This window comes from Copidosoma floridanum, unplaced genomic scaffold (assembly GCF_036245765.1).
Source record: "Copidosoma floridanum isolate Cflo_tuat_1 unplaced genomic scaffold, Cflo_Japanese_pri ptg000025l, whole genome shotgun sequence".
NCBI lineage: Eukaryota > Metazoa > Arthropoda > Insecta > Hymenoptera > Encyrtidae > Copidosoma > Copidosoma floridanum.
In genome coordinates, this window is record NW_028321902.1 from 4,100,785 (window position 1) to 4,113,160 (window position 12,376).

The following is a 12,376-nucleotide window of genomic DNA, read 5'->3' on the forward strand; positions in this document are numbered from 1 at the left end:
GATTTTTATGAAACACATCAGATAATAGTTACAAGGACAACCAAATCTATGGTGCACCAAGTGATTAACCAGTTCTATTAAACTGGACACATTTGAATGGGAATAACCAATGACGGAAAGCTGTGGAGTGAGAAAACTTGGATGTCACAGATTCGACACGCTCACAAGTGTGTAAAATCTGTGGCAGAACTATTTTTCTCTCTACAGCCTTCTTATGTCAATCTTTGATGAAAAAAATTGAATTATGATAAAGACTATGGTGGTATCATCAACGTGTAGTCCTCAATTGAACCAGGATGAAACGAAGAAGTTCATTTCGCCGAAATTCCGCGGTAGGGGTTAAAAATAACGTGGTTCATTATTCCGCGGGTCATGTCACTGCACGCGCAGACTAACGACGAGAGAAAAATACCAAAAATACCTACCACCATGCGCGTGTACACACGGTACAGAAAAGCAAGTGCTTTTGAAGTCCCGCCAAACTAGACTATTAGTGCACGTCACTCCGACATTGCCCCCCTGTATGGAGTATACCCGTGAATAGACTCATGAACCTGAAATTGGCGGCCAGAGTTAGCGGCCAGCCAGGGGCGAATAGGTGGTGTCAAGGGGCCCCGTACCTTAACAAAATGAGAAAAATAAAAACCAGCCGCCGCTCAGAGCGACTATTAACGATATTTGATAAATATTTTAACTTTATTCAATGCCAGAAAATGGCAAATAATAAGGTTATAAACAAATTATCCAAACATGTAAATATCACTTTACTATGTAAAATCGTTTATAACTTGGCCCAGCATGATCCCAGAACCTTGAAATTCAACACACGTTCTCTTGTAATGACATATAATTAGCAAGTTTTATAACCAACACGGGTGAAAAAATATTTAAAAAGTTAGTAACAAATTAAACAGGCAAAATATCGATTTTTAGAGAAAAATCGGCTATAACTTGGCCCAGCATGATCCCAGACCCTTGAAATTCAACACACGTACTCTTCTAATGACATATAATTAGCAAGTTTTATAACCAACACGGGTGAAAAAATATTTAAAAAGTTAGTAACAAATTAAACAGGCAAAATATCGATTTTTAGTGAAAAATCGGTTAAAACTTGTCCCAGCATTATTCCAAGCACTTAAAATTAAATACACGTACTCTTTTTATATCATACAATTAACACATATTATCTACAACACGTATGAGAAGTCATTTAAAACGTCATAAACGAAGTAAGTCGGTATAATATGGATTTTCACTAAAAAATTGGCTATAACTCGGCCCAGTATGATCTAGACTTTTGAAATTAAAAATACATATTGAATTATTGTTATATTATAGAACATATAAAGGCTAACGGGCGTGAAAAGTTATTTTGAATTATATAAATCATCTAAATGGGAAAAATTATCGATTTTCAGACAAAAAATTGACAATCCCTTGGCCCATCTCAATTTCAGATTCAATATTTTGCCTGTATAATTTGTTTATAACTTTTTAAATATTTTTTCACCCGTGTTGGCCATAATGTTTGCTAATCATATGTCAAGAGTACGTGTGTTGAATTTCAAGGGTCTGGGATCATGCTGGGCCAAGTTATAGCCGATTTTCCACTAAAAATCGATATTTTGACTGTTTAATTTCTTTATAATAAATATTTTTTCACCCGTGTTGGCCATAATGTTTGCTAATCATATGTCAAGAGTACGTGTGTTGAATTTCAAGTGTCTGAAATCATGCTGGGCCAAGTTATAAACGATTTTACATAGTAAAGTGACATTTACATGTTTGGATAATTTGTTTATAACCTTCTTACTTGCCATATTCTGGCATTGAATAAAGTTAAAATATTCATCAAATATCGTTAATAGTAGCTCTGAGCGGCGGCTGGTTTTTATTTTCCTCATTTTGTTAAGGTACGGGGCCCCTTGACACCACCTATTCGCCCCTGGCTGGCCGCCAATTTCAGGTTCATAATAGACTCGACGTCACATACATCAAAAGTCCACTAAAAATCGCGAAACCAAACAATTAATATCCTTTATCGATATGAATCCGCTACCTCCACCCGCTTGCGACATCACCAACTATTAACGGGAGAACCCTCGGCGTTGCAATCAGCCCTCAAACCCACTCGCGAAAACCAATCATTACATACAAAGCCGATGGGAGTCTCTCGTGCATATTGTGCATTAACTTAGTTTATCAGCTTCAGCTCCCACAGATATGATATAAAGGGGGTGGGGAACAGAGCAATAATAGACGTTTGATCGGTACAACATACGCGGACGCAACAGCTCTCTAGCCGGAGCGTTTGATACCCATCGCTATGTATATATACATGCACAATGTGCTCGATGCTTTTGCCTTCCATCTCTGTGTCTCTTTCTACCGGCGGTTAGAGCGCTACTCCCTCGGGCGAGGGAGAGACAGACAAGCCGCCACTTTCGCATCATCCTTTCATTGTGGACGATATCAAAGCCATACCGACGCTCGAGATTTCTCCTCCGGCCCTCCCCGATTCACTTATGCCTTCCCCCCTTCTTCCAGCTTCTTCTTCATCTAGAACCCCCTTTAGATCTTTCCTTGTGCGTGTGTGTGTGTGTGCACTCTTTACGCGCTTTTTTCTCTCTATCTCTCTACCTTTACGATAAACTTTCTACTTACGCGCGCTCTTTTGGCTTATAAGCGGCCTTGCCTCCTCCTTTTTGATCTCTGTGAATGGCCCCTCTTCTCGACAATTGGGTTGATTTTTGAGCGCAGTGTGTGACAATTTACTTTGGTCGTTGTACTCGTTTTCTTCCTTTCGAAAGCTTTGATCGATTGAATCGTGTGTGGGTCGAGTGGAATTGGATCATCTTCTTGTTTATACATTCGATCATCCTGTTGACCAGAATGTTCCCTCGAAGTGTCCAACACATGGGTCTCGTCTTCATTTATTTTCCATAAATCCCTTTATTTGCTGCCCCGCATCGTGAAAATAAAAAAAAAAAAACTCCCAAACATATTCGTCCATCCATCTAGAACGAAGCTTACTGCACTTTAACCGTGTAGGTATCGGTTGAGGAGTATTTGCTTTGACCTCGGGCCGCATCAAAGAGGCGACGAGGCTTCTCCCTCGTGTGTACTCCGCATATTATGCCATGCGCACTGGGGACACATTGAGCTTGGCGACAAAGTGCATTCAAATTTATGGCCGAACCAACTGACACAGACAGAGAGCGAGAGTTGACGTGCGTAGATCGGTAGCATATAGCAGGTCGGTTTAAACGACACCTCTGGAGTCTTTGTGTCCCGTCCGATAGCGCGTCTGCCGTTACTCTCGTAATCACTGCGGAAATCAAAGATGCCGAAGTCAGATGCAATCTTCGCGTTCGATACGTTCTTTGGTTGTAAATCAAGTCTTTTGACGGAGGACTGGAGCACAAAAAGTTCAAAGAGTGCGCCGCTGTTCAATAACCGGGTGTTGGAGGGGTTATCCGTTGTAAGGAAAAACGAAGCCAGAAGAGCGTGAAAATCACCGCGACGACGTGCCCCCCTCCTCCGACAAAAGAAGCCACGGCTGTACGTGGACTGTTTTCCTCGCTGCCTGCTGGCGAGGATGTCCCGACTCGCGGGGCGGCTTCCTCGTCCGTCTTCAAACGATTTTCCACGTTCCTCCAGAGATAAAAGGAAAAAAAAAAGATGCGGCTACGGTCGAGCTACGGTGTATACCTGTGGACAACAGTGGCCGCGGTCTTTTTACAATATCCGAACAGATATATATCGGGGCTGGTACGTATATATAGGTACGGTTGTACCAGCAACGGGAGCATCATCACAAGGCCCGCATATGATTCCCGGGGATCGGTAGTGCATGTGTATATATTATATACGGAACGAGGCGGGGGCACGGATAATGCCATTAGGGCTTAAAGAGACCTTAACCTAACCGTTAGTTTATTGGCGTGAAGGAGTCGCCGAGCGTATCTACATCAAAGGCCGCCACCGCTTCCGAGGCTCTCGTATACGTACTCACACATTATACCTCGAGCACCCGCCTACCTCCACCCCCTTTCGCTCTTGTATATGTGTGTGCGCGCTACCGCTGGGCCCCCCTTGCTCTCCTCCTCCTCCTCCTTCTGGCTCGACGTGTTTCGCTCAATTTTTTTTCCTTCCTCGCTTCGTTCCTTTACCTCTTGCCGCCTGCGTGTATGGTGTACACGCTCTCTCCTCCTCCTCCTCCTCCTCCTCCTCGGACTTATATTTATCCTGATCTGTTCTCTTCTTGTTCGATGCCTCTCCGTCCGCGAACTCGCGGCTTCTTGTTTTTCCTATCAACGATGTTGCCCGGCCCTTTGAGTAAAAATGGACCATATCGAAGGATTGTGGACCTGTCCTAATAGTGGCCGTGGAGGATGAAACGGATGGTACGCTTGAAAATCTACTTTTTACGAATGATAGTAATTGCCTTTCTGGAAGGAACGAAAATAAGGTGGGAGAGAGAGAGGACAGCAGCGTGCAAGCGAGCGAGCGGATTGTTTGATTTCGAAGCGCAGGCCGAGTGATGTGAGCCGAAAGGAAAGGAATGGAGGAACAAAATGCTGGCAGCAGCAATAGCCGGACGAAGGAGGAGGCGAAGGGAGAGAGGCAGACCCTCTCCGCTTGGGCCCGACGAAGACGGAAAAAGACGACACGACAAGCTGACACAGAAAGTGAATTTAGTGAATGATAGAGGAACGAAGGGACGGAGGAGAGGAACGGGGGGAAGAAAAAAAAAAAAAAGATATCTTGAAACATAAACTCTCGAGACGCGCTCGCTAGGAGCGCCAAATCGCATGAATGCTCGTGGAAAACAACTTCGTAATGGTTTTTGGATTCCTTCTTCCTCTCCTCCTTCTCTCATCTTTCTGTCTCGGTAAATTAAACGGGGGGGGGGTGGTACAATCGTTTCTTGGCGCCGCGAATTTCTTCAAAGAAAAGTTGTTTCTCGTTTGTTTATGCTCGTTCTTACGTATATCAAACGAGTACAGAGATACTGTGCAAAGATCCGCCAAGAGGATAACTCGAATTAAAAAGCAAACATAAAGAATCGACGATTATTACATTGATCTCACAGATATAGAGGCGTTTGAAGAATGATGATTAACACAAACTACTATGATATCATAAAGATGTATGCGTGCACATCACAAAATGAATTTTTAAACAAAAATATGGAATTTGATGCGTTTCCAAATAACGAGGAGGTTAACATTATTTATTGCAGTATTTCATCCATCTTAAGTAAAAATTGAGTAAACAAGGATATGGCGCCAAAGATATTACAAACTTGGCACGAAAAAGACAAATTGTGGATCTCAATTCATTATATTTTTAACTACTTTCTGAACACGATACAAAAACAACATACTAATCCAAACCACATGGTTTTAAGATTGTCATATTTTTCGTTTCTTTGCTACCTTGGACTATAGACGGACATTACGATTTTGTTAAGTTTAAACCATCGTAATATTTGAAGAATAGCTTCATCTCTTGTGAATAAAATTAACTTTCTTACTTTCGTTGAATAATCATCATACATATTTCAAGTTCAAGAACTTTTCATCAACTACGGTTATGTGGTCACAATTGATCATCCTTTATGATCAATAACGCAATTACGCTGAGCTTAAATGGAGTAAAATCATTGAACTTTCATCATATAAGAGCTATGAATGAACTTTACGTTTGTAACGGTGCTGAATAGTACGGTGTAAATGTGTATGCAAGTACCAACTGTAAATCTTGTATTGTATTATTTCAGAGGTGTACGACAAACAATTATCTACATCGATAATGTGAAGTTTCAAATAGCTCACATAAAACTTGTCAATAAAATTGCTTCAACAATCATACCTTGACTTACAACGATTTACTTAAATGGTATTTCCAGCAAACTCTAAACGGGCCTCGATGTAGAAACGTTTTCAACGTTAGAGCTTGTAAGGGAAAGAAATATTTTAAAGCTTGTTCAAGCATGGCGTTGCAGTTTCTTTACTCGACAATACGGTGCTAGGTAAGCTTATTCCCAAGTCACAAGGTGGATCAAAGGCGAAACCAGAGAGACGAGAGGATGACCAGCCAAGCGAGCTCCGTCAGCAAGCAAGGTTATGAATATTGCTCTCTCTCTCTCCTCTCTGCCTCTCTGGTGAGATAAGCCTCGGAGCCGTCAAAGAGCTAGCTGTATATGTACATTATTATATACTCACCCTTTCGATGCTTCCCGATGGCACCAGTTATAATCCAGTGGAGCTCTCCCTTCTTTCGCGCGCTCTTGTCTCCTTATGTTCTCTCCCTTACTGCAGCAGCCGTCTGACTGCTTATCCTTTCTCTTCAAAGCCCCATCAATTTCGCACCACCTCACTCTTTAACCACCCCGTCAGTCGGTTGTACACACTTTTTTCTTCTTCTTCTTCTTCCCTTCCACCTCGCGCGACCAAGAGTCCCGAGATTGCGTATTATCCGGCACAAACCGAGGGTGTATCGTCGGGGCTCGGACCTCTCCAGGGCACGGAGTCGAATAAACGTTGCCGACGGCGCCGGCGTTGCTGCTGCTGCTTTTTCAGTCGAGCCCCCGCGTCCATGTCCTATCGGCCGCTAGTTACCCTTTCCTCTCCTGACTCAGCCGTTGGATGAACCCTCCGCCGGCTTCGCGATCTCGCGGCTGAGGGCGGCAGCTTCGTAAAATCCTCATTAAAATGACTCCGCGCCTTCTCACTCGTACCTCTCATACTCCCGTGCCGCCGTAATAAAATGTGGTGGTATGGTCGCGCTGCCGTATATCCTCCCAAGTTTTTTTAACCCCAGCGCCAAGGGAATGAAAACCCTTCTCTCTCTTCTCCCTCCCCCTTTTTTTTTGCCCTTTTTTACGCGTACACAAGCGACAAAGAGGTGGGGGGATTCTCCGAATCGACTGTATCGGGAAATACGTGGCTGCCACTCTCGTTGTTTTCCTTCCGCGAATAGGTACACCGCCGTTTGCTGCTTCAAGTCCCTCCACGTGCCACCGTTTGTTCTCTTCCCGCACCGCAAATCCACACACACGTTGACACAGAGACACATGCACAGTCACACGAGCGCGCTTATACCACTCCGTCTCTTGATCTATCTCTCTCCGATCTTCTATCTCGAATCTCTCTTTGATCTGTTCACGGTCCTCCTATCATTGGCATTTCTCTCTCTCTTTACTCCAGAACACTCAGTCCCTTGTGATCTGTTGCGCGAGGCGCTTACAGCGATTAATATATAAGGCACCAGTGGCCGCGGTTCCATGAGCAGCGACGGCTATACTTTCTTAGGCGTTCGCCATTCGGCGGCGGCACTCTTTCTCTCTTGAGGGTGCGACACGAGATCTGTTGTGGAATTCCAACGAGAGAGGAGTCGAAGCTGCCGAGTACTCCCGCGGGAGCGCTTTCTTCCGTCCCATTGCCAAAACTCGCGGACACGTTACTATAATACTCTTCTACAAATTCACTTGCCGATGGATGAGTCGTTCTTCAAACAAAAAAATTAAAAAATAGCCTTCCTTGGCTGTGACGGTGACAACAAGACACGCATACACGTACACCCGAGAAAACGCTCGCCTACACGCACAGGACGCACCGCTTTGAGTGTATGTGTCCTGCTTTACAAGCTCTCGCGGCTCGCAGCAGTGTTTCTCTATCTCAGTCCCTACACAGCGGCAGTATATGCGAGCACATCATGTGTATATATACAAGCTTCGCGAAGGAACGGAACGGCGGAGGCGCGAGCAGCGGCGCTCTCTCTCCTCCTCGGTGGCGCGGGTACCACACAGACTGTTTTTTCGCTCTCGCGAATAGACGGCTAGCGCGCGCTCGACGCGCCAGACGTTGCGATAGAGGAAAAGAGTGCAAGAGAGAAGGTGAGAGCTATAAAAAGAAGGTATGGCAAGAGCGAGATAGAGTAAAAGAGCTGAAAGGAGAAAGAGGGAGCGAGGAGGGTACAACACACACACACGATATTATTGTGCGAGGAGTGCAGGCAAGCGACCTCCAGTGGCCGCAGCTCTGAACTCCTGCGAGCCCACTTCTCTCATTATTGCCTGTCTTGTTCCTTCTCGTGTACCCTATCCCTCTTTTTTAATGCAGACGCGTTTGGTGGTGCACGGTGTGTACGCGTGCAGCGAATCAGCCATACAGATTCCGCAGCTCAAAGGTTAGGTGCCCGAGAAAGAGCAGTTAATCATTGCTAACACCATGCGTTTCTTTTGTACTATTGATATATGGACTGTTTTTAACAAAAATTTTTACCCAATTGTACTTAAAACTTCAATTTAGAAGTAGTACTTGGTTAGGTATAAGTATACAAGACTTGAAAGAAGTTGAAGCATAAATCTGTGCTAACCATTACACAACCATCGAATTAATTTTTAATCCATTCATAAGAATAAATCTGACGGAACACTTAACGGAGCTCCGAACGTCACAACCTATTGCTCGACAACATTGTAAAATGTCTCAAATAGCCTGGAGCCGGTTTTTTCCTCCCTACCAATGTAAAGAGCCGGCGTTCCTTTGTAAAACTGCAGGAACCACAGGAAAAAAGATAAACAACGCAGCAGGCAGAGGCTTCCTCAAACAGCCAAATATTTCAAACTGTCACTTACACCGACAATATGTTCCGGCGTGTATCGCCCAAGGCCACCCATCGCTCGACGACCGCAGGATGGTTGCATATACATGGACACTTGCTTAACGGATAAAGGCATTGATTACTTCCAACGACACCGGGGGGGGGGGGGGTGCGAAAGAGAGAAAACAGTCGAGTGTCAGTGAGGGAAATCTCTTCGCTCTGCCGTCTCTTTCGTACATACCTTTTAATCTCCGCTGCATCCTTCTCGCTTTCGATCTTTTGAACTTTGGGGCTCAGCCCCTCGCTCAAAGCCTATCGTGAACAAAAACTGGATACAACTAATTAGAGCTACTAATAGGTGCTTTTTATTACATCTCTTGCGCGCGCGACACACAAATATATTGCAGAGGATGAGTTCCTTTGAAATTCAAGTGATGTCTAAGCAACAGCTGCTTCTTAACGTGCAATTTTCACGTTCAACGAAAAAAAACGGCTTCCTAGTGCGCTCAGCAACATAAAAAAAGCACTTTTCTGTGAACTCCTCAAATTAAAACAAAATCGCTCTATTACGCAAAAGCGAGGAGCGTCAATTCGCGGGCTTCAATCGTGTTTACCTGCGTAAACAACTTAACAATGCGCACACTTCAAAGGCCCGGGGGAAAGCAAAAAATTTTAAAAAAAAACCAAACGAGGACAAGGAATGATGAAAAACGAAAATGCAACTTCTACTTTCGAAATCAAAAACGATGTCTCGCATCTAGGTCTACTATATATAAACACACTTCTGCCTCCACCTTTATCGTTGCGAATTTTCCCCACTCTCGTGTCTGCAGAGCTATAAGAGAGAGAGAGAGAGAGCTCACCTTCGCTTCAACTTCGCGAAGTCACTTTTCCTTTGATCTCCACCGCCCGCAATGACTCTTTGATCTCTGTTTCGGCTGCCGCATACGCTCCACGTGCAGCATGCGCGCAACCTGCTGGCGTCTGTCTGTATATTACGTTTGGCTTCGCGACCATCCGACAATCCTTGGTGGATCATCCTCCGGAGGCGATCCCTCTCTCTCTCTGTGCCCTCGTTTTGAATCAACGGTAAACGAGGCCGGTCTAACATAAAGAAGAAACGATTCCAAAAGTGAGGTGATACAAGCCCTCTTTTTTTTTTTTTTTCTCTTCTTCCCCCAGTTTGTCTGTTGTCGCACACACGTACATATCGGAGGTGGTACTTTTTACCGAGGAGGAGGCGGTGGAGAGCAGTGTTTCTTTAAGCTCAGTTCGCGCCTCGCGACAATGCCTTTGAGTTCCCAGTCGTCGCCGCCACCGTTGTAACTCCGAGGCCTATTCTCTCTCTCATGTATACGTTACACCCCCCATTTTGCCATCTGTCGCGCTCTTTTCCTTTGATCCAGGGGAAAAAAGAGTAAGGAGCGCGAGAGGGTGGGGGGTAGACAGAGATAGGCCGACCCTGATAGGCACGTTTTCAGTCACCTTTCGAGAGTTGAATGGCACTCGAGGCTGTCGGCGACGCCGACGCTCAGTGCGCTTGAATTCGAATTTCGCGCCTCCCCCTCCGACTACTCTCTCTCTTCTTCTGCTTTTTGCCATAATACCCTTCGTGGCTTGGATAATCGAGTGTATTCGTTATTATTGCCTGCAATGACGACTTGGTTTTTCCCTTTAACGTGCGGCTCGCTGTGCGATAATTTTTCTCAACACCCCCTCTCCCCCACACATACACACACCCCTTCTCCCTCTACTCTTTTTTTTCAAAGCACGTGACTCGCAAGTTTGTGTCTTTTTTTCATGATAATAAAACTAAAATCGGTTTTTGTCCCTAATGAGCCGTTCGCTCAACGTTTGTACAATGAAAAGTGTCATTTCAAGCAAGAATGAGCATTGTCCGTCCAAAGCGTTACTAATTTATATACATAATATAATGTGAGTTGATTCCCTCAAGATTGGAAGTATAATGTTATACCTGAAGGAAATAAATAAAGATATACAAATATTACAATGAAACGAAGGGGCTGAGGAAAAAAATAAACTAAAAGTAAAGATGTCTCATGAAAAATTTTTCGCACCCGCCCATGGGCGTTCGCAAAGGGAAGCAGAAGCAAAAAGCGATAAGCAAGCAACAATCAGCGGGTCTCTGAAAAGTCGCTCTTATATATATAAAAGAAGAAGGGCGAAAGAGGTGCTTCCTTTAAACCTTGGTATCTGTCGGGCACAAAGGGCCCCCCGAATACTTCTTTAAAAGAGAAAGAGGAGAAATTGCTCCCGACAAAGGGACGGGGACAGTAAAAAAAAGTGAGCCAACAGCGACGGAAAAGAAGAAGAGGAAGAAGCACACCACCTGACACCGTCGTCGGCTTCGTGATGCTACTCTGAAGTTCCGTCTGAGACGTGGTGTTGATGAGTGTGTACTTCATGGACACCCAAGTGTGTGTGTATGAAAAAAAAAAAAAAAAAAAAAAAAGGAGCTGTGCCCCTTTTTTTTCTTCCTCGCGTGCAACGCCACCTATAGTGTACTATATATGTGTACATGGCCTCAAGGCACCAATCACCAATATTCTGTAATAACGCAGCTGCCGCCTCTGCGCGCAAAGTAAGCCACTTCGCTCAAAGATCGTCATCACGAGCTGGAACCGGTTGTGTCGTGCGAGTCCTCGGGTATTTGCACGTCGATGTAGATTACACGCTATTCTTCCAAGGGGGGAAATGGGGGCGGTCGGGGGGAGGGCTTTTAAACATTACTTCAGAGCCAAAGTGAATTTCGCTCCGAGGGCATAGTTCTGTACAGTAATTTTCTGTAAGTGTACAAATTAAAAAAAAAAAAAAGAAAAAAAATTAAACAACAAAAGACGATTTTCAACACGAATAACGCATCGAGGGGGTGTCCGTGTGGGTATAATTTCATCACTCGCCGACGAAAAACTTTGATCGTGGGTAACTGAATATTATACCCCCTGAATATCGGCGATGAAATCCCCCTTTTCCCTTGGCCCCCCAGGGGGGTTTCGATAAAAGCCACACGTGTCCCTCGGGTATATTTTTCCTCTTCCAACGCATTGGATCCGGCAAAACAGGGAAAACCAGCATCAAAGAATCCAACACCGCCTTACACCCCCTCCCCGTGCCTGTGGGTGACTCGACAGATGCTAGAGTATGCGTGTATCGAAAGAATCGCCGGGGTGAAATCGAAGAATCACACGATGCATTAAAACGCGTGAAGCGAGAGGGGGAAAAGCGCTCTCTGCGGAGGAGAGAGACCGCCCAGATCGCGCGCGCCGAGTCCCGCGGGTGTTATTTCTTTCCTTTGCGTTTTGTGCTTTTTTTTTTTTTTTTTTTTTTTTTTTTTTTTTTTTTTTTTTTTTTTTTTTTTCATTTGGGGGCTACTTCCCCTTTTGTCGCTAATTGAACGGCGTTTTTCAAACAAAGACCAGAGGATGCTTGCGGGCCCCCCCGGCGTTGTCGCTGCTGTTCCGCGCATCACACCGACCTTTTCCTTTATTTTCCTTCTTTTTTGTTGTTGTTATTTCATTCTTAGTTTTTATGTTGTGAACTCCTGGTGCGCGGGTCGTTGTAATATCTTGTAAGGGCGCTTGGATTGCGAGGTTTTAGGGTTACTTATTCACAATACCACCTATATCCCTTTTTCGAAAGGTGGTGCACGTTGGCATATATGTATATAGGTATTTATGTATACATAAATATACAAGTCTGTCCGTGCATGTGTTTAAAAGGGGGGCAAAGGGGGGACACA

At 44.6% G+C, this 12,376-nt stretch overlaps 1 protein-coding gene across 3 annotated transcripts in view; it reads right to left on the bottom strand.

Annotated features, from left to right (window-relative positions):
* Nucleotides 1–6,866, bottom strand: part of Axn (protein axin) — a 48,933-nt gene extending 42,067 nt beyond the window's left edge. For all 3 annotated transcript variants that reach the window (XM_089595246.1, XM_089595245.1, XM_089595241.1), the window contains exon 1: nucleotides 6,234–6,866. The gene's annotated coding sequence lies outside the window, so the exon portion shown is untranslated. The remainder of the gene's footprint in view (nucleotides 1–6,233) is intronic.
* Between the last annotated feature and the right edge of the window lie 5,510 nt (nucleotides 6,867–12,376).